Below are 23739 nucleotides of genomic sequence, written 5' to 3'. Positions count from 1 at the left end.
TTTGCGCGCTTTGTTATACTTTTCATGCGTTTTGTTTTTGTTTTTGCTTTAGCGAGCAAATTCGATATTTCGAATGTATGACAAAATGTAACGTTTTTGTTGTTGTTGTGCACACATTGCAATAAATAATTACTGGCGTGTAATGGCAGCGGCGAGCAGTGCAATCATTTAATTCAAGTGCCTGCCGTTGTTAGCGAACGTGTTTTTGTAATTTTTGTACTTGTGTTTTAGTTTTTGCGTTTTTTTTGTGCACAGGAACTTTGCAGTTGTTGCGAACAAGCGTGTGCTGTTTTTGGTTGTTTAGTATTTCATTTTATTTGTATTTCTTTGCACTCCATTTCATGCATTTTGCAACAAAATTGTGCTGACCGCGTCAGTTTACTATTGTTTGTTGTAATTTTGCATTTTGTTTGTTGTTGGCTGAACTGTAGCCATGGATTTGGGTCAGTTGGCTGCGTGCTGTCCGATAAGCGTTAATTTCGCTGTTGCAATGAAATTGTGCCAAAGTCAGGAAAAAATTACAGCAATGCGTGTAACTGTTGATATGTATGTAAGTATGTATGTATGACTATGTAAAAATCGTGCAAATTTATGTTGGCTGCATTGTGTGAGGCAATTGCTTGCTTTATGCAAATTTCATGTTTAATCTATTGTAATTTTGAATATACTTTTGCGGATTTCGTTAAAAATCAGCTCTTCTCTTTTTAATATCAGCATGTGGTTTGGTTTTATTATTAAAAGTGGTTGGCAACGCTGCCCAAAACTACTGAAAATTAAAGTGTTTATTTTTTATAATCTTACTGAAGATGTTTTGAATACTAAGCTTTCAATTTATTTATTTATTTTCAAGTAATTTTACATGGCAACCCTATTTCAAAAATATTGAAATATTTTATGTTTTTTTTTAATTATAAGAGGTGTTATGTAATTTATTGCAGCTTAAAATATTTGTTTAAAAATTACTATAAATTTTTTTTTTTTAATTTGGCAACTCTATTTGGTTATAATTTATTTCGTGAATATTTTTTCGTAACATACTAAAAGCAACATTTCAAAAATTCAAAAAAAAGTTGTAAGACTTGCAAGAAATACTATTGCTGTTAGCTAGGTGGCAACTCTATTTGTTTACAAATATGGCTACAAGATGTTGAGTTTGTTTTATTTCGTAAAATTTTGTTATTTTCGGAACACTTTACGCAACATTTCAAAGAAGTGTTGTAAAATTTTCAAGCAATATTATTGCTGTTAACTAAGTGGCAACCCTATTCGTGATACAAGTATTTTGTTAAATGATTTTCTATGAATCCAGTTGAGCATATATACATATGTGTAATATATTATGTCTTTTTAGCTTTCGTACTAAACTGATTAAAAATCGCATGTGTGGCAACCTTGTCTTTAAAAATTATGCATTATATATTTTTAAGAATATTATTATAGCAGTATGTTATTTTTGAGAAATTATATTCGCTTCAAATATATTCTTGCACCTTAATTTGAGCTTTAGTGAGCAAATCTTTTTTTTAATTTATGTGGCAACGCTTGTTAGATTTTTGTCATATTTAGTTTATTTTTATTTAGTTTATAATTAAGATTTTAAGCCAAATTATTTATTGCAGTGCGCCATTATTAAGTGACTAAACATAATTAATTTGTGGCAATGTGGCAACCTTATGTTGTTGTGTGCTATTGTATAGTTCATAAATTAAAATCCTTTACTCTTAACGTGTTTATATTATTATTTCAGTATTGGTATTATTAAATTATTAAAGAAAATTTTTCAATGAAAAAGTTATTTGGCAACCCTGCCAAAAATTACAAAAATATTTTTTTTGGACTTTCTGGAAAAAATATTTTCCATCTTTCCGAATACAATATAATAAATATATGTATCTATATGTATATATATTTTTTTTTGACTTCCTGAACAAATATTTTGTTTTTGGATTTTTTTTTGGTAAAATATTTTTTTACGAAAATTTTTTTATTTTTGGAAAAAAATTGTTTTGAAGGGAAAAACATTTTTTTCATTTTACATTTGTAAACAATTAAATAAAAGTTATGAATATGTGGCAACCTAATAGAAGTATAAAAAAATATTTTCAAACCCGGAATAGTTGCCAGCATTTGGCAATATTTTTTTGGAATTCTCCCATTTTGATGAAAATATGTTTGTTTTTGTTTTAGTTTTTATTGAAAACATTTTTTTTGTTGTTTTTTTGTTAACATATTTGTTGTTGTACGTTTTTTTGTATACTTATTTAATTTTTTTCATTTATAAATCGTCAGCATAATTTCTTTCGACGCATTTTCTCCCAACAACTCCGCCTGCGTGAAATTTTTCCCACATAACCTGGCATTACAGTCATTAAACACCTACTTTTGCCGCAGTTGACATAATTGCATGCCACAAGCGCGCCTAAGCGTCAACACAATCGCCCATCAAGAGCACAAGATCAAGCGAAGCTTCAACTCAAATGTTGCACTATGGCGGCGTCTCGCTGATTTACACGCAATGCGCGCAAGTCAGCTATGTGGCGCCATAAGGCCTAACATTCCATGCTTACAACCGGAAAAATGCCAATAAACCAGAGAAATATCGTTTATAACAAATGAGAAGCGAAACACAAAAAAAAACTGAAAAAAGAAAAACTGTGTTGCACGTAATTACTCCCAATTGGAAAATGAAAACGTCTGTGCTACGTAAGCTTGAAGAAAAATCGTATATAAATGTGTATTTAATGCGCTGCTTAAGCGATCTGGGCTAGTAGCGATCAGTGCCACATGAAAACAAAAACGTGGCAACAACAACAACAACATATAATATGTAGGCAACACGCAGCTGAAGACGTTGTTTCGTTGTTGTTGTTGTTGCTGCAATCACGTTGTGTTGCATGCTTTCCGTTTACGCACAGCTTGATGCCGTCTTGGCTTGGCTGATCGATCAGCGGCGTGCGCACGATCAATGTGCTACCTCAGCAGCCGCGCGGCGCAGCGATTTGTGCGCAGCTGGTGATGATGTGCTACTTTGCTACCAAGACGAGCGCCAAGATCGGCAGCAAATGATCATGCGCAAGTGAGCAGGCACGATCAGCACATTTGCAGTAGGCAACATCAATTGCTTGCCACATGCTACATGCGGTGTTATGAGACTGTCGTGTTGTGTTGCAGTGTTGCGAAAATTTACATGCACAGTCATATATAATATTGTATATACTCCAAGCATTTATGTATATAATTTTTATATATATGTATTCTTATATACACATATATAAATCTGTTTAAACAGCGGGTTGCCTTTAATGATTTTAATGTGAGGATGATCTGTGCGGCGTGTGGCAGCCGCTGCTGGTGTATCGTTTGGCAGCAAGTGGTATCATAAATTTGAATATATACACATACATATATTTATGCATATATGTAAGTTTTTAGTTTTTAATTATTTTTCCTTAAAAGTCATAATTTATGCAAATTATTGCTGTTGCATGACTGTGCTTTTCTGCCATTTTTTCCGACATTTTTAGTTTTCATGTGACGTAGGAAGAAAAAAGGTTAATTTTTGTTGTATGGAAGCAATAATACCCTGCACAATTGCATTTCTATAACATAAAAGGGTATAAAAAGACATTTTTCTTCATTTTGATCCGTCAGTTTGTATGGCAGCTATATGCTATAGTAGTACGATTTTAAAAATTTTCTAGGAAATTGCACCAATATCTTAGGCAACAGTCTGTGCCAAATTTCGTGAAGATATCTCGTCAAATAAAAAAGTTTTTCATACAAGTACTTGGTTTTGATCGTTCAGTTTGTATGACAGCTATATGCTATAGTAGACCAATGTCGGTAATTCCGGCGATATGAGGGTCTTTTTAAAGAGAAAAGCCTTTGTACAAAATTTCATATCGATATCTCAAAAATTGAGAACCTGTTCAGGGTATACAAAGCTTCGTGCTACACTTCACAAAATCTTTGTTGAAAAAGTTTTAAGTGTCTAATTAAGCACCGAACCCATATTTTATATATTTACATTTGCATAAACAACTTAATTATGTTTATTGCCTCTCCCAATTGTTAATATACTTTATTTATTTCTTTTTTTTCAAATAAAGTAATAAAATAAAACCACAAGAGACACGCGCAAAAGTCTTACAGTGTCACTTCTATATTTCTAATAGGTGCCTCAGCGGCGTATACAAAGCGAATACTTAAATACATACATATGTATATAGCAATATATTTACATATGATTTTATATATTTGAGCATATTTTCTTGCAGTCCATTGAGTACTTGCCGTTCATTGCTTTGTTTTTACACCCTTTGTCAGCCGTCAATCAAACTTGAATTCATACAACTTAAGAAGTCTCATAAGAATAGTAGAGTAGAACAGAAAAAAATAATAAAACTTCAAATAAATTCGTAATGACACATAAATATGCTAATGAGCTAGAAATTAGAAAAGAATCTCAGCATTTAAAGTGTCGCCATGACAGACGCGCTGGCAAGCGAGCAAGCTGTAAAGACGGCATACGGTTAGCCATATGTTGGAACAAAACATATGACAGCTTTAAAAGTTTCACTACAAGAGCATTTAATGGCGGCGGTCATTGTTTGGGATCGCACGCCGTTGGCTAATATATGGCGTGAATGAATGAAGGCGGTAAAGTGTAGAGTAGATAGACTTTTCTATGTAGTGGCGGTATTCACGAGTGATTTTTTGATTTTTTTGCTTTAAATACTGAAATTTTACTTTTGACGTGAATTTTTTGCTTTAAATACTGCCAAATTTTGAGATCGCTGGAATTTCTAATAAATTTTGACGCAGAATAAACTGAAATTTGAAACCCACTAAGCTATATATCTGAAGTACATGCCTTTTATAGAGGTATTCATTAAGTATTTCAAACAAAATATTACAGATTTCACATAAGAAATTGAAAATCGTTGTGTATAAGCTCGAAAATTATATTTTTTGTTAAACTGAGACTACATGACAAGTGACAAATGACAGCTGACAGTTTAACTGACAATCCAAAGTGCTTATTAAAGTGTCAAGTGACAGCTGGGAGATGACAGACTGTCAAAAGTCATTACTCAATGTATTAATTCCAATAATTATTGTAAAAAATTATAATAAAATTAAAAGTAATTATTGGAAATGAAATACACAATTTTTTAAATATTTATTTTTGCATATAATTTCCTAATTAAAATTTCAGTATTTTCATTAAAAAGGAAACTATTTCATTCAAACACTTTTTATTTAAACCATCATAATATTTTTTTCGAACCAAGCTCCATTCACTCGTTCATTGAACCATAAAGCAGTCATGAAAAGGTAATATTCTGCAAAATTGTATGCGCACACACACATTTACATGTATGTACACCCATTTTGCATGCTAATTAGCATTGCCAGCCATGCAGGAATACCCATAAAATGAAATAAGCTTACTTAATGATGGATATTTAAATTCTTGGCAATTGTTGAAGCATGGAACCGGCAGAAGAATGACAAGCGTTAAACTGCCATTTGAGCTGTGTAAGCGCTTTAGTTCTTATATAATTTTTTTATTATTTTTTTGTTGAGTTCGTAAAAATTCCAGTAAGTACAACGAGAAAAAATGGGTGAGGGCAATACAGGCGAATTTTTGGTATTTTTAGTAAATAAAATATAAAGAAAAAATAAGAAAATAATTATGCAAGTCTTTTTTGTTGAAAAAAAAAAATTACTTGAATAGAAAACTCGCAAGGTAGTAATATTTTTTTAAATTGCCTCTGAAAAGACAAATTTTTTTATTTGACTTTTATCTTTAAAAAAATGTTTGTACCATTATATGCTATAAAAATACAGCTGTGAAGGATTTTTTCTAATTTCGTCATAAAATAATTTAATTTATTAGTTTTTTTTTGCCATAAATTTTATTGGTTTTAAAAATATTCCTTTGTAACCAGTCTGCTATGCAACCTACCAACGCTAACCCACCTAACCCTAGAATTGTTATAGTTGTACATTGCTTTGGTTGTAAATCAAATCAATAATAGCAACAACACCTGCACTTATTAATTGTTGTTTTTACTTATTTATTATATATTTTTAAATTTTTTTTTGCGAAGGCTCGTGCAACTGACACGTTTTCACATGCCACATACTCACGTAGCTGCTTTTGTACTTATCTTTGTATACATAATTGAACATTACATTGTATATACATATATACATACTTAATACAAATTCAAAAATATACATACATACATACATACATATACATTAACTCACAAGTCCATAATTATTTATGTAAGTCAGTGATGAACTCGTTCGCATTGTTTACTTGCTACTCGTACAAAGTAGCGATTTTGCATATGAAAACTCACCTGGAAAGAAAGAAGAAGAGGAAGAGCGAAAGTGAGAGTTTGCATATTTAAAATTATTATTGCATAAAAATTAATTAACATAAAATAATGTAATCATAGCGTTTTTTTCTTGTGTGGCGTAATTGGCTAAATGAGGCGTGAAGTTCTGCATAAAGTTGCCGGAGTGTTATATTTACGGTAAAAATAGAAAATAAATGAATATTCATACATATATACAAGAGTGTTATGTAATGGTATAATTTTTTTGAAAATAAAACTCAAATCAAATGGAAGGTACTTATCGAAAATTATAAAATTTATAAGCGTTGCCATATTTACATTTACATATAAGTTAATACATAGAGGTTATATAAATTAAAATTTCAAAAACTATTTTATAAAAAAGCAATTTTTACTTTCACATCTTCTTCAAACAATTGATTTCTATTTTGTTTTTGTTTTTTACTCATCACACAACCCGCTCAAGCATTCTCTCACGCTGCCACAAGCGCCAACCATTCAGCACTTTAACTACTACAATAATTCTTTTAAAGCAAATTGAAGCAAATGCTTATCTTAATTAATGCAATCACATTAACATTCTGCAATAGTTTAGTTGTACGTTGATTTACGTCAGTTGTTGTTGCTGTTGTTGGTTTTCACTATTGTTGCTGAGCGCTTCATTTCCTAGCAAAGAAATCACCATATGTGGCGCATCTGAGGTTCTCACGCTACAGGTAATCAAATACAAATATACAGAACACGCACACATGCATACATAGTTAACATATACATACATATATAAATATATATTTATTTATACATACATATGTTGTATATGTACATTCAACACCAGCCTGCTTTTGCTACCGATTGTGCGACTAACGAGCATGAATGAGGACAGGTTGTTGTCACTAGCGTTTGGACTGATCGTCAATCGTTCTGTCGCTTGGCCTCTCGGCTATTACAAACACATATGTACATACACTTAGTGCCGAGTGGCGAGTTTTCTTCATTATTTTTATTTTTTTGGAATTTGTTTAATTTTTTCACCGACTTCAGTGAATAGTCGCGTAAATTGCCAGGTGATAATACTAAATATTTATATGTCTGTATGTCCATATCTATGTGTCTACAAATTGTATGCATAATTTATCAATTCACGCAATGTTGTTGTTGTTGCTTTGCCATGTCGACATCTAATGTTTTATTTGTTTGCGTTTTTGTGGGAGTTTAGCGAGTTTCTCCATTAGTCAAGTGTTATTTCGAGTGTTACCTTTTCACAGAATTCTTGATCTATGTTGGTGCTAGTAACTATGTATATTTGTGTGAAGTTGAAACGCACTGTAGGTGTCAACTTACTTATAATTTCCCACATATATTAGTGTGTATAATAGTTTTGACCTTGAAGGGTATAACATTAAGGTCAAAAATACAGAAATTCTCAGGCATCGTTTTTTTAATGAAACTGACAGTTGTAGCTGTCATATATACATTTTGTTCTGTATTTCATATCGTTAATGATTCAACTTCTGATCACTTAACTGGTCAAATAATGGTCTAATGAAGGGAATTTTTCTTACAAGAATTAAATTCTTGTTTGTGAACAACTTTCATAATTTAAATGAGCAGAAAAAGTTCCAGGCAATGGGTGAAAGCTCTGAAAAACAAGTGAAAGTTCTTAGGCATCATTTTTTAGAAAAAATCGATAGTCGAAAAAAAACTGTGGAAAACTAATGAATGCTCTGGAAACAAGTAAAAGCTCTCAGGCATCGTTTTCGTAAGTAAAACCCGTAATTCTAGCTATCGTATACACATTTCGATCTGTAGTTTAGACTGTTAAGTTTCATTTAACCAGTCGACTAGCTGGCAAAATGGTATAAACTTTCCTTACAAGATTTTAACACTTGCTTCTAAGCAACTTGCATAATTTAAATGAAGAGAAAAAGCTTTAAAAAATGAATGGGGACTCTGGAAAACAAAAAGCTCTGGAATACTAGTGAAAGCTTAGGAAAATGATTGAAAGTCTCGTAGTACATAAGCAACTTTTATAATTTAAATTAAGGTAAAAAGTTTTAGAAAAATAATGAAAGCTCTGGAAAACAATGAAAGTTCTCTGGCATAGTTTTTTTTTTTTAATAAACCGACTGTTGAAAAAAGCTGTGGAAAACTAGTCAAAGCTTTCGAAAATTAGTGAAAGCTCCGAAGCACATATTGAAGTCTACTTAGTATAGTTTTTTTCGCTCTTTTATTATCCATCAACATTACGTCATTATCTTTCCACACTCCAAGCAACTTAATGTGTGGCATGTTGCAATGACATCATCGAATTAGCGCTACCAACTGAACTCTATGCAACATGAGTCGCTTAAGCATAGAAATTGCGAAAGGCAAATAGCAAAAAACACGAGTTGATAAACAATAAAATATTTCCTCAAGCAAATTGTACAAGTGGCACACCTTTAGAACACACAAACCGCAAAGCTTAAAATAAGTATTAAAAAAAAGAAATAACAACTAGAAAACCAAATAAAAGTGAATCAACTTGCGCGCACTTTACTTAATTAAAATGGACTTTGCGCTGTTGTTGTACTCACAGGTATTATTTATTGCTTGTCAAACGCGAATTATAGCCGGAAGAGCACGTCTCCTCCATACAACCATTCAACTGTGTTACAACCACTGACAAGCGCGTTGACTTGCCAACCAAGCGAAGGCAAGAACTTTTTCATGCTTTCAGTAAAACAACACGAAAGTCACAGTTAAGTATGTAATACGCCTTACATATAGCTGTATATATGTAAGTAGATGCCTATGGGTACGTGCCGGCTAAGTTCAGTTGGTGAAAGTGAAATGTCAATATGACAAATGTCGGTCGACAATGACAGCGTAAGTAATTGTCACTTCCAAGCGGAAAAAATAAGCGTTTTTTATCTTACTTTTTTTGGCTTGAGTTAAAGGAAAACGAAATGCAGAAGCCGGAAAATTAAGTGATTTATTATAATAGTGTGACTCGGCAATTATTTTTTGATTGAAATGGAGAGGGGGAAGAGAGATGATGACTGAGTAAGCGCTTAATAATTATCAGGGTGATATCATGTTTAAATCTAGTTTTTGGTATTAAGATTTTAAACAATTTAATCAACTTAATGTAACTTAATTCCAGCATTAAAAATTTGCGCTGACATAATTTTTGATCACTTCTCTAATAATGTGGCAACTGTCTTACGTAAAGTCTACTCACTATGAACAGGGTAAACAATATTTTCAAATTTACTGATGCCGGTTAAGAATTAAATCATATGAATATTTTAAGCCGTTCATGTTGAAATTGTAATAATGTCTGGCAACGCTACATGCATCTTGAAATTAAATTTAAAATATTATTTTTTGTTTTAGTATCTAGTTACGTTTTTTTGCAGATATATAGCTTATTACTAATTTTTAGTAAAATATTTAGAGGTGGCAACCCTATCAACTTTTTAAAAATCGTTCCTTAACAAAACACAATTCTCAAAGATAAAAATTAAAAATATCTACTTTTATATTCATTATTTTCGAAATCCGGTGGCAACTCTGTACTCACAAATAATAATTTGATGTTCGTTTTATATCTGTATTAGTGTCCATGCATATTCTAATTTTATTCTCAATTTTTTGCAAAAGAGAAAAAGGTGGCAACTCCGTTTCCGACTTTCTCCTGATCCTAACTTTTTACAATGAGTTTCAGACCTTTGTTGCTGCATCTTTCAAGCAGCAACCATCCTTTTTTTACAAATAGTGATTTATTTTTAATGATTGCTTAAACTCAGGTGGCAACTCTGTAAAATAATCTTATAATAAATGTGACAACACACCTTGTTTTGAGAGCTACTATTATTCCATCACACAATTTTTAATGAAATACAATATTATTGCACCTCCCTTTATCCTCTCCAGTTTAAAATATCTCGAATCTGCACTGCCAGTTCAAAAAAGCTTACTTTGGTATAATTTTATGATAGTTTATCATTTCGCTTAATTCAGTAATTGGTTCTTCATTATCGTACCTATATGCTTCAATATATGTATGTTAGAGTTTTCACTTTTCGCCAAAAAAATAAAGAAATTAGCGCAACTAATTTGACTTCATTAAACTCACTGAACTTAACTTTCCCACTCAGCGACTTCCTCTAAGCGCTCAATTTACTAAAAATTATACCTCTACATCAAAGATTTCACTCTCACCATTTCCTCTCAATTAAATTCGTGCTACGCGTAAGCTCAAGAGCACTTAGCCTACTCTATCTAATAGTTCTACTTTCGCTTCCCTGCTTGCTTAGTTCATTTTTTCGTCTTCACCTTTGTCTACTTAAGTCTTGGTCGCTATTTTCTGCTCTCTCCATCCGCTAATACTATTTTCTTTTTCCCCACTTACAGTTTTTGCCAATATTTAATCACCGGTGTGTGCTTAGATCCACGCCGCGTTCTTACGGCAACACAGTGTCGCCAAATCGCGTGGTGACTTCGTGATTTCTTGTTGTTGTGCTGTAAGTCATTAGTTTGCATGTCATTCGGCGCATAGTGATCAAATTAAGTTGACAGCTGACAACGAAAGTTATTGAGGCGCGTCAATTAGTCGTTTATGGCCTTGCTGTTGGCCACCTTCTATGTTTGGATGGTCGCTAATCTGCATTTGTCGGCGGCATAGCCTTGGGTATATTTCTAGACACTAATAGGGGTGTATGTTTGTGTGTTTTGTGATTAATATGCCATATTGTCATTATCTTGGCTATGTTGTGGCTGTTGTTCTGTTTAATTTGCCAGTTGGCAGTGACAAAGGCGATTAACGCCGAGGCTTCTTGATTACTCACACAGTACTAAGTACTTGTAATTAATTTTTTTCTTTGGTGATGAATATTCTTATTTACTTTTTATTTAGTTTTTGTTTTCATTTTGCATACTCATATCATATTTGCCATTGGCTGACATTTCCGTGAGCTTAGCATGCTTTGAAAAGCCGCTTACAACGAATGCGAGAATGCGCTGAATATTTGTGTTGGGCATAATTCCAGGGAAAGAGTGAGAGAAAGCAGCTGAGGTTTACTATACCCTGAACAGGGTATGTTAAGTTTGCCATGGAGTTTGAGAGGAAAATATGGACGATCTATAAAGTATATTTATAAGTGATCAGTGTGACGAGTTGTGCCGATTTAGTCTGGTTCGTCTGCCGTATATGCGGGAACTAATCCCATAGCTTTTGAGATATCGATCTCAAATTTTGCGAACCTCTTTTCTAAGCAGCTCATTGGTTAGAATCTTCAATATCGGACTTTTGCTCATACAAACTGACGGACCCAAATCGTCCCTATATGGACATTTTTTTATTTGAGAAAATATAAAAATTGGCATAGATTATTGTCCAAGGCAACCTATACAATTTTCAAACAAGTTCTTCAGATCGGGCCACCATAACATATAGTGATCATATAAACTGAACGATCCATTTCGAGTTCTTCTATGGAAACATTTTTATTTGAGAAGATATTTAGTCGAAATCTATATTACTCAAGGCAATGCTAAAGTCTACGAACCTTTTTTTTTCTATCTGAAGGGTATTACAGTTTTGGTGCAACCAAATTAAACATTTCTTCTTGTTCAGTTATTGTTTGAGAAGTGCTAAAGCGGGCCTCGCCTTTTTTTGAATACCAATTTTGATATTTTATATATATTTCTTCAAATTTAGGCAGTGTCTTAGAAGAAGTGTTCTTATAGTGTCTTACAAAAATTACTGCGTTGAAAAAGCAGCTTACTTAAAGGTATAAGGTTTCTACAAACTTAAGCAGCCTATTGCTTGAAGAGGAAAACTTTAGGCTATATGATTTTTTTTATATAAACCTGTTGAGAATTACAAATGAACTTTTATTTATGAACAAAATGTGGTTGATAAATTTGTTTTTATAAGGCAAAGTATGAGAATATGAGCGGAGTATTCGTTGCTGTTGCAAGATCAATGAAGATATTCGGGAAAATATAATAGTAAGCAACGCTCAACGACAAATTTTGCTGTCTAAAAACACACACACACACATATTCAAGTGATCTTTATTCCATCGATTTCCTGCCAAATACGTCAGCTCTCATATCACAGTGACCCAAATCCGTTGCTTGCCACATATGTGGCACACGTCACCATTTGGCGCACAAGATTAATCGTGGCACAAGTCGGCTGCCAAACATGCATAGACACACATATATAAATATAGACAAAAGAGGTGATGCAAATAAACGGGAGAAACAGTATTTTTTTCTATTAACAAAGAAAAATTGCGAAAAGTTGCAATCTATTTTGCTTATCAAGAAAACGCTTAGCTACCGTATAGCAATGTCACAATAATAGCGGCATGCCACACACAATACGACATAGAGGCTAATAATATGGCTGCGCCTAGTATGTATTGTTGCAAAGTAACTGTGTTGCAACAACGAAAAGTATTGTTGCAAGTAAATGTTGCACGAATGTGTATATAACAAATATATATGTATGTATGTTTATATGATTATATACAATAAAAACTGTGGCAAATTGATGAAGTAACCACATGTGGCAGACAAATTTTGCGCGACATATTTACTTGCAGGCTGATAAATGAGCAGAAAATATGGGTGCGTCGGCGTTCAAAATACCTGTTATTAACTGAAAATGTAAATAAATGCAAAAACTGGCCAGAATTAAGAATATATCTAACGATTAATTACAGTCTTGCCCAATCAGCTACACTACAATTTAATAAATGATTTTGTGGCTCAAAGCAAACCTTGCCGCAAATTATAAAAGAACATTTTTCAGAAATTCCAGCGAAGTTTGCGGCAATAAAAAAAATATTTTTTTTAACTTATTTCAGTTGAGTAATTTGATTAATTAATTCTGTGGCAACCACGACACGCAATACGGTACAAAAATAGCCGCAAAATCAAGCTTAAACGGACACTGGCGCCAAGCTGCAAAAAATAATGTAGAAGTAAACAAACTATTAAAAAAAACCAACAGTAATAACAAAAAAATATTTGAATTTTAGCAAAAAAATGCAGACAAAAAAGTCTCGAAAGTCTTGCAGCCCACATTTGACATTCGCTCTTAGTTTGCCGCATTAATCATAATCAGCGTGCGCGCATTTGTGGTGTTTTTGTTGTGCCGTTATTGTATATGACGTTCACTTGACAGCGGCGCGGTGACTGTCATAGATGGTTATAACGGGTGATTTTTTTGAGGTTAGGATTTTCATGCATTAGTATTTGACAGATCACGTGGGATTTCAGACATGGTGTCAAAGAGAAAGATGCTCAGTATGCTTTGACATTTCATCATGAATAGACTTACTAACGAGCAACGCTTGCAAATCATTGAATTTTATTACCAAAATCAGTGTTCGGTTCGAAATGTGTTTCGCGACAAATTTTGTTCAGCGATGAGGCTCATTTCTGGTTGAATGGCTACGTAAATAAGCAAAATTGCCGCATTTGGGGTGAAGAGCAACCAGAAGCCGTTCAAGAACTGCCCATGCATCCCGAAAAATGCACTGTTTGGTGTGGTTTGTACGCTGGTGGAATCATTGGACCGTATTTTTTCAAAGATGCTGTTGGACGCAACGTTACGGTGAATGGCGATCGCTATCGTTCGATGCTAACAAACTTTTTGTTGCCAAAAATGGAAGAACTGAACTTGGTTGACATGTGGTTTCAACAAGATGGCGCTACATGCCACACAGCTCGCGATTCTATGGCCATTTTGAGGGAAAACTTCGGACAACAATTCATCTCAAGAAATGGACCCGTAAGTTGGCCACCAAGATCATGCGATTTAACGCCTTTAGACTATTTTTTGTGGGGCTACGTCAAGTCTAAAGTCTACAGAAATAAGCCAGCAACTATTCCAGCTTTGGAAGACAACATTTCCGAAGAAATTCGGGCTATTCCGGCCGAAATGCTCGAAAAAGTTGCCCAAAATTGGACTTTCCGAATGGACCACCTAAGACGCAGCCGCGGTCAACATTTAAATGAAATTATCTTCAAAAAGTAAATGTCATGAACCAATCTAACGTTTCAAATAAAGAACCGATGAGATTTTGCAAATTTTATGCGTTTTTTTTTTAAAAAAAGTTATCAAGCTCTTAAAAAATCACCCTATATTATACATTTTTTGAATGAATGCGTGAATTTATTGGTGGCGGTCGGCTTCCGAGTTGCTGTTGCGTGTGATGAATGAAAAAGCTTTTGGGGCGTAGAGAAAAAAATGAAATAAATAAAGAAGTAATGGGTATGTATTGATGAATGGAAAAAAAATTGGCAATTAATGAAACGAAAGACATTAGAATTTTTCAAAACTTTTTTTTCGAAAAAAAATTAAAAAAAAATTCATAAAAATATTATATGTTAATATACATAATTTTTTTTTAATATTTTTGAAGTTCAATATTTTCAAAAAAAATTTTTGAAATATTTTTTCGAAAAGAAATAAATATTTTTTTTTGAAAAGTTTTGTAGAAATATTTTTTAAATGTATTATTTTCTAGAAAAATTCATAAAAATGCTAAATGTATTCATATGTATGTATATAAAAAAAATTTTTGAAATTTTGTTACGAAATATTTTTGAAACTTATAACCTAAACTTAAACATTTTTCTAAAAAGTTTTCAAGAAATTTTTTTCTAAATAAAAAGAAAAAGTTATAAGAAATTTGGCTTTGCTCTCAAACCTGTATTTCAAAGCTAAATTATTAATCATTTTGATTAGAAAAAGAATTATTTTCGAAAATTTCGAACGTTTACATATTCGAAATTTGATTTTTTCTAATGCGAGGATATTTAAACATTTAAGGTCTTTAATTTTAAAGTACCCCAAAAAAAAGTTTCGAAAAAAATTCGAACACATAAATTTTTGAAATTTGATTTTTATTTATCTAGGGATATTTACAGATTTAAGATTTTAAATTTTCGAAAAAAAAAAATATTTTTTGAACTCAATTTTCAAATTTTATTCGAACACAATTTTCGAATATTTTTCGAACTCATAAATTTAAAGTTTGATTTTTTTTTCTAATTTAAAGAAATTTAAATAAAAATAACTTTTTTTTAATTATTTGTATTTTTCACTTGTACCTAGTCTCAAAAATCAATTAACGCTACAATCTATTTACTTAACCATGGGCGTTTTTAATGAAGTTGAAATAGATCACAGCTCATTAACAAGGCCTAAAAGCAATTAGGTGGGAGTAGCTTAGTAAACAAGAAAAGCGGTATTGAAAATATGAACTTTATTAAATGAGTAACTTATTTATTATTACAAGCCACAGTGACCTTCAAAATATGTAGGTGAAAAAAGAAAAAAAACTAAAATACAACAATATTTTACATAAATATGTACCATATATTAACTAAAATAAAATGAGTCAAAAAATTGTGTTTCCATTCTCAATTCGCAATTATTACACCTAAAAACTCCTCTTATGCCACACAACAGTTTTCCATAACTCACTTCCGCATACCAAAGTGATGCTTCTTGCTTGCAGTTTTTCCCTATTTATTTACTCATTAATTTGCTTAAGCAAATATTGTAATAAAGTTCGATATAAGCATAAATCAAACTTATTTAACGCCTATGGCGCCACAACTCAAGCGCAGATAATGACAGCCTTAAAATTCGGCCGTAAATCAGCTGACTGCCTGCAATAGTGCCTTCGTGGTTGCTGCCTCTGCTGCGCGCTCCTTATGATGCATGCATTATTTTCTTTACACGAAATGAGTTATGCTGGCGTGCAAATCCAATCGACCGGCAGAAGAACCGCAGAAGTAAATCTTAAATGCAGCAAATCCAAGTATTTTTTGTATTGTGAGGCGCATTTGTGTCTCTGTTTGTTGGCGCATGCGCAATGACTTCCTGGTTGCTCACTTGAGTCTTTTGTTTGTGGCGTGATAATAAAGTTGTCAGATTTTTGCGCCTACGACAGTTGTGTGCGGCGTAAATTGAGTTGTTGAGAATTGTGGTTGAAATTGATGGTTTGTGAAGATGAAGATAATAATTTTAGTATAAAGAGGGTTAGGCTGCATTCAAGAATCTTTTTATATTAAGTAATTAAAGAAAATATTTTATTTAATAATATTTTATTTTGATTCATTTTATTTTCTTTGTGTTATTCTGAATTTTTATTTTTATTAATATTCGACAATTTTTTTTTAAATTATTTTTTTGAAAAAAGTAAGTATTTATTTCGGCCGTTTTATAACAATTTATGGATTCAATATAAGTGAAGTATAACAAAATCATATTTCTATTCAGTTTCACTTTTGTTGAAAGGTGGCAACTCTTTTCCAAAACATGCCTTTATTTCGTATTTTCTAACATAAATCTGAATAATACGAATTTTGTAAGAATTGCCTAACATTAAGTTTCTTGACAGGTGGCAACTCTGTTTCCAACATATTTTTAAAATTTACAATTCATATGTTTTCTTAGATGCCATACAATCGCAAAAAAATTGGAATATTTTGTTTAATTTTATTACTTTGTTAGGTGGCAACACTATTATAAAGCAACTTTTGGTATTTTATTTTATTATATCAATTATTGGATTTAATAAAAGTTAAAATTTTTATAACAAAAAAATCAAATTTTTTCTAAGACATGTCTTTATTTCGTATTTTTTAACATATTTTCTTGAAAAAAAACGAATTTCATAAGTTTTGGCTAAGTTCTAGTTTCCCGACAGGTGGCAGCCCTGTTTCCAAAATATGTTTAAATATTATAATTCATGTGGTAACCAAATTATAAAAACTAATATTATTATTTTTTTTTACTCACTCAAACTTTACTTATTATTGCCATTTAATTATGGTGAAAAAAAAACGTTTCTCTCTTTATAAATTTTCCACTCCCAGCACTGGCACTGCCATCTTTGAATTATCTAACAGCAAAGAAAAAAATAATAATAATAAAATAAAAAAATATATAAAGATCAGTGTGGCATTTTGGCAATTGTATTGCCAATTGAATACATTGAACGCGAAGTTTAAGCGAACGTAAGCCGAAACAATAACACGCCAAACAAAAACTAACAATAAACACAAAAGCGAACGCTTTCGATACAAAAGAATGAAGTTTATTTATTTACAAAACCTTGATGCGATTTCAATGCCTGATAGGCGGCTGCCACAATATTTTGTTTTGATTTCTTAGATAATTTTATTATTTTCTTTCATTTTAGTTTTCATAATTTTATTTTTTTATTTCAAACTTTGAGCCAACATTCAAGCTGCGGCAAGTGTAGCTGTAATATGCGAAAAAAAATAATAATAATAAATTGCGCCTTAGCCATTAGCCACAACTAGGCGCGTCCCAATAAAACATGCGCCGCTTTTCATTGTTGTTTTTCGCATTATTGACTTTTCATTTCTTGTATTTGTATTGTTTTAGCTGCTGCTCTATCAATTTCCGTGCCTTCTTGCTGGCCGTGTGCGGCACTCCTTTAACATGGCCGCACTTTGTGAATGTTCAAAGCCACTTCGGCTGTTTCGAGTGAGTGACTGCGTTCGACGAAAGCCGACTGGCCGATATGTGGCGATTTCTGAAGGCTTAATAAAATACAATTGTATATTTGAATGCGCTTAAATTTTTTTATGTGATTTCCGTGTGACAGTCTGATAGCACTTAACAAGTTTTTATAAGGAAACTAGGAAGACGGAGGAACAGCATAAAATATTAAGGAAGCAGAAGGAGAACTATTGAAACTACAATAATAATACTGGTAATTTTCGGTTCGGAACTATTCAAGTGCTGTATGTACTTATATGAACTTTGCGTTCTTCTACAAACAATTTTCTTATTCAAGAGCATTCAAGTTATTTACTTGGGTATTTAGATACCTAATTAAGTGATAAAACTTTTGCCTATTCTATTTATATTAATTTATGCCAGTTTGTATTATTTATACCAATTATTGGTTCTATTCGCCATTATCCAAGGCTTAGTGAAAGTAATCGTTAAAAATCAAAAAGTAAAGCACTTGAGGGCTGCTCACTAAAGGATTAAATTCTTCTAGGCAATTATTTTCTTATTAAAATTTAAGATGAAATAAATTAATTATTAAAATTCAAAATAATTAAAAAACTTAAAAAAAATTATCAGTTTTTTTTGATATTTTTATTCAATGTCAAATAAATATTTTTGGCTATAAATTGTTTCGTCAAAAACGCTATAAATAATTTACAAAAAAATTAATTAAAAAACTTAATGAAAAAAAAATTAATTAAAAGTAGTTAATAAAATTATAATTTTCTCCGAAAAAATATTTAAACATTTTTTAAAGAATTAATATAAATTAAAATTAATTAAAAACAAACTTTTAATAAATGTTTTACATTTTGATATAAGTTTTTATTATATTTTGTAATGACGAAAAATAAATATATTTTATTATAAATTTATCTAATAGAACAAAATCAATTAATAATTCACCATAAATTATAATTATAGAATTAATTAAAATTTTAAAATTAAAAATAATTAATAGAATTATAACTTTTTGCGAAAAAAAGCAATAAAAAAGTTTATTAAAAAAAATAAAAAGAAAAATTTATTTAAAAAAAATTTCATGTTAAATTAATTAAAACAAATCTGAAAAATTGTTTGACATTTTGTTTCAAGTTTTGATTATATTTTGTAATCATGAAAATAAGTACTTTTTATTATAAATTTATCCGAAAGAACTAAATGGTTAATAAATTAAAAAAAAAAGAAATAAAAATTAAAAAAAATATATATTAAATGAAACGATTCTGTAAGAATTTTTTTACGTTGTTATAATTTTTATTATGTGTGACGAAAAAAATAAATATTTTCTTTAATATATGTATATTTCATAAAAAAATTTATCAATAATTTTTAGAATTCTTGAATTAAAAATTATAATTGTTTTTGCTTGATTTTTTTTGACATATTTTTTGAAGAATTTTTTTAATTTGAATTTTTTTCGAGTTATTTTTGTAAATATTTTTTTCCAAATTCAACTCTCTTCTGTGTATATTTTTCTAAATACGAATTTCTTACGAATAACGTAATTTTTTTAATATTCAACTATGTACATATATGCGTATCAGTTTTCAAATTGCTGGCGGCATTTCTTTGCTTTGCCATCACACACATTCGAACTCTTTGTATTTGTTTTAATGGCCTTTGTGTGAAGTTGCGCTGCCCTAACAGAGCAACACAAGTAAGCAATTCATTCATTCATTCAGCAATCTTTCTTTGAGGGCACCGATTGCGTAAAAATTTCTTTCAGCATAAGCATAAATTGTAGCACCTCCGAAACAAATATAAAAAAAAATTATGGCTAAGATGAATAATATTGGATTAAAGGGTGGGAGAAAAAATGAAAAATGAAAAAAATTACTCAATGAATTTAAAAAAATGGCGAAAAATATATATAAAATACTAAATTGTAAAAAAAAAATTCTTAAATATTTACATGCCTGGTCATACGTGTCTTAAAGCTGCAATATTTGCTCTAAAAAATATTTCAGTTGCAAGTTAAAGACAAAGGAGAGCTAGTAGTGGCATCTCCGTTGCGAGAAAAATTACACAAGAAGCGCGGCAAAGGTCGTTCACTACTTTTATTTCATTTTGTTTCTCTATATTTCTTGTATTGCTCCGCTTCGTTGAGCGCCAACGTCCTTGGTTAAGGTTGTTGCAAGCATGTTATGGGCAACATTGTGTTCACTTACTACAAGCTACAACCGAAAACCATTAAAAATGAATAAACATCTTCGTTGTATGAAATTTCACACTTTTTGTTGTTGTTGTGCTTAAGTTTCATGAGCTATTCTTAACATTTGCAACATTTTCAACTCGCTGACTGACAACTGATACCCGATACTGAGTGATTGTACGCTGGCGCACATCAACGCTGACTATGTTGCAATAAAGGTGCAGCAAGCGGTGATGCACACACACATATATATATATTTACTAATTCTTTTGTGTGTATGTGTTGTTTGCTGAAAGCAGCCAAGCTGAAAATGCCGCACTGTAGTTGAGAGTGAGGCAAAAGCCGGCAAAGTCAGCAAATAGTCGATGTGTAGAGAAATATTTATATGTAGATAAGTTCTTGGTTGTATGTATATGAATGTAAATATGTATATCTTTGTATTCTTGTACAATGAACTGCCGCTGACGGCATTAGCACCACACTAGCACTCGTGCATTCACAGCTCTCTTAATGTCACTGACGTCTGTTTCGGTTTCTGTTTCTGTAGTTGCTCTTGCTAAGCCTTTGCATGCAGCATGTTTGCTGAAGTAAATTGCGCATTCTGGCGTAAAGTGCATTTGCTTGCCGCCGCCAACACCAAGCACAACCACACAGCGTTTGACTGTGCAGCGCGCTTGTGTTTGTGGTGGTGGGCGCCGGGCAGTGCTGTCCGCTTTGCTGAGTAATTTACACAAAAGGCCGTGTTGCCTTTCATGCAGCCGGCTGCCAGGCCAACAGGCGTGTAGTCAGTCAGCGGCAAAGGCGTGTACACTCGTTTAATGAATGCCATGCAATTTTGGTATTTTTGCATCTTTTTTTTTAGCAAAATTATACTCATTTTGCCCGCGCGCAAGTGTAGCTAAGTGCAATGACAAGAGCCACATACAATAGTAGTATAATGTATGCAAGCTTTCTGACGCTGCTGGAACTAGTGCGGCTTATGGTTAGTGGGTTGGTATTGCATGTACAGATATTTTATATGTGTGTGTGTGTGCGTGATCTACGTTGTCTTTTGCCTGCAAGCCGCTGTACGCGTGAAATGCTCCAAAGAAATGCAATCAGCAGCGCAATGGCACGACATTGAAATTGAAACGTCAAATTCAAGGCTGCCACAAGCGTTAGATGTGCATATACTTACATGTTTAGTACAAATTCAAACATAAATATACAAGTGTATGCAGCACGAACTGTCCGGCCATGCACCAATTTGGCTAATGTCTTTTTAATCTCAATTTTAGTGTCAAATCTTCAATTCAAATTACTTTAAAGACTAATTAAATTAATAAAACCGAAAATTATATTTACTTTAGTTAGAAAAATAAATATTTACTTGAGTTAGCAAAATATTTTTAGACTTGCTCTTTGTTGCATTGAAACTCTATTCAAGGTTTTCCATTGCTAGTAGTCTAAATTTGATCATTTTATGAACCAGTGTTTCAGCGATAACTCGCTATAAAAATCTGCGAATGTTCGCAAAAGTTCGTTATGTTTTTTTATAAGTCGCTCTTTTTGAGCTTTAATCGAAATCTAATTGTAGAAAACCGTTATTATTTAACGCTTAGTTCAAAAAATATTATTGTAGACATACATTTAATCAATTAGATATTTATTTTAGGTAATTAACTTCTTAGGTGAGCCAATTATCTACCTAATTCAGTCAACTAACTACTTAATTTAGTCAATTAACTTCTTAAATAACTCATCTAACTTCGACTAACTTGGTCAGTTACAAAGGATGGTTATATTTTTATATAAATCGCTCCGGTTGATCTAGTATCGAAATCTGACTGAATTTAGAAATATTATTATAGACATAAATTTAGTCAAACTACTTTTTTTCAGTCAATACAGTTCTTAGTTTATCCAATTAACCACCGAATTTTGTCCATTAACGTTTAAATTAAGTCAATTAACTACTTAATTTAGTCAATTAACTTAACAATTTACCCAATTAACCACTTAGTCAACTAAAAAGCATAGTTATATTTTTTTATAAATCTCTCTTGTTGAACTGGTATCTGACTAAATTCAAAAAATATTATTATAAACATAAATTTAGTCAATTAAATTCCTAATTCAGTCAATTAACCTCTAAATTTAATCAATTAACTTCATAATTTAGACAATAAATTTCTTAATTTATGCCATTAACTTCTTAATTTCGGAAACCAATTGCTAAATTTAGTCAATTAAGTACTTATTTTACTCAATTAGCCAATCAAGTGCTTACTAAGTCGACCGGTTGTTTTAAATGCTTATTGAAATCGTAAAAAATGGTTTGAATAAGGTTCTCAATTTAAAGAGTCTTAGGCTATTTAAGTTTTGACTCATATACGGTAAGTCAACGGTCAAAAGCTGTTTTTGTACTAAATACAGGCCACTCTTCCAGCGCAATTTTACATTTTAGGAAGTGAAATTAAATACGGAGTACTATATACACTCATATATATATGTAAGTTCATATGAAAAAGTACTTTAAGTAGAGTTAAGTGTGGATTTAGGTATTAGACTGCCAGCATGCTAAATCCTAAATCATTTGTATTTATATTCAATATCTATTCCGAAAATATATATTTTAAATTTTTTTTTACAATATCTAGTTATATTTTAAAATAAATTAATCGAATTTGTCAAGCATTTATATTTTCATAATCTTATTTTTTCATATTTTCAGCGCAAAAAATTATTTCTACTCTGCGTCTATGGCCTGGTAAGCTTTTTTGACTTACATTTTATAACATTATTCATAGTTGTGTAGTCACTTTCATAGTTTAAAACACTTTTTTATTTTGCATGTAAACAAAAACCTTAAACTATCCAGTTTTAAGTGATTCTGGCAACACAATCAAATTTGCTGACGTCACTTTAGCGAGTGTCTATGGAATATTTTTGTCTAAAACTAATATGCAGTGCTCCCCAACATAAAAAAAATCGCTAGAGAGTTATCATATATAATTAAAATAAATTATCTGATATATATTTTTCAATTTAGAAAATCAAAACAAAGTAAAAACCACTTTTAAAGTTTTCACAAATAAAAATAAATTTAAATTAAACGTTCTATAGATATATTTTTCAAACACTTAAATGTGTAAACATCAATTTTAGAAGCAAACAATCATTAGCAGCAAATACTTGTCACAAACAAAATAAATAAATCTTTTTAAAAACACATTAATGTGCTTAAAATATTTAAATTGACTCAAAAGAAAATAAATATATAGACAAGTCTAAAGTGTCAGTAAATTTCTTTGACTTTTTTGACAGTGAATATGTCATTCATATATGACAATTTTTGAAAATTATAATATTTTTAAAATTTTAGTTTTTTCAAATATTTATTTTTTTTTATTTGTTGTTTATTTTATCTTTTTTATATTTTATAATATATTTTTTTGTTTATGCCACCTAATTTGCAAAAAGTGCTCTGTGTCATATGAAATCTAAAACTCGCCAATTAGCATGAATTATTTCTAGTTGAAAGACAGCGACCGAACACCGATTATGATTGACGTCACATTGCGCGAATGTGAATTGACAAGCGACTCAAGTGACGGAATCTGTTATTTTTGCGTGTATGTGGAAATGAGAAGAAAATGGTATATGTA

At 31.3% G+C, this 23739-nt stretch overlaps 1 protein-coding gene and 1 long non-coding RNA gene across 8 annotated transcripts in view; both read right to left on the bottom strand.

Annotated features, from left to right (window-relative positions):
- The window catches only part of LOC105229934 (protein Shroom), a 329015-nt gene that overhangs the window by 38825 nt on the left and 266451 nt on the right, over positions 1–23739 (bottom strand). The gene's annotated exons all lie outside the window — the stretch shown is intronic.
- Positions 6237–23739, bottom strand: part of LOC125777802 (uncharacterized) — a 107351-nt gene continuing 89848 nt past the window's right edge. Inside the window, exon 3 of the long non-coding RNA XR_007422405.1 lies at positions 6237–6374. This is a non-coding gene — a long non-coding RNA (uncharacterized LOC125777802). The remainder of the gene's footprint in view (positions 6375–23739) is intronic.

This window comes from Bactrocera dorsalis, chromosome 3, assembly GCF_023373825.1.
Source record: "Bactrocera dorsalis isolate Fly_Bdor chromosome 3, ASM2337382v1, whole genome shotgun sequence".
NCBI lineage: Eukaryota > Metazoa > Arthropoda > Insecta > Diptera > Tephritidae > Bactrocera > Bactrocera dorsalis.
This window is presented reverse-complemented; position numbering and strand designations above follow the sequence as displayed.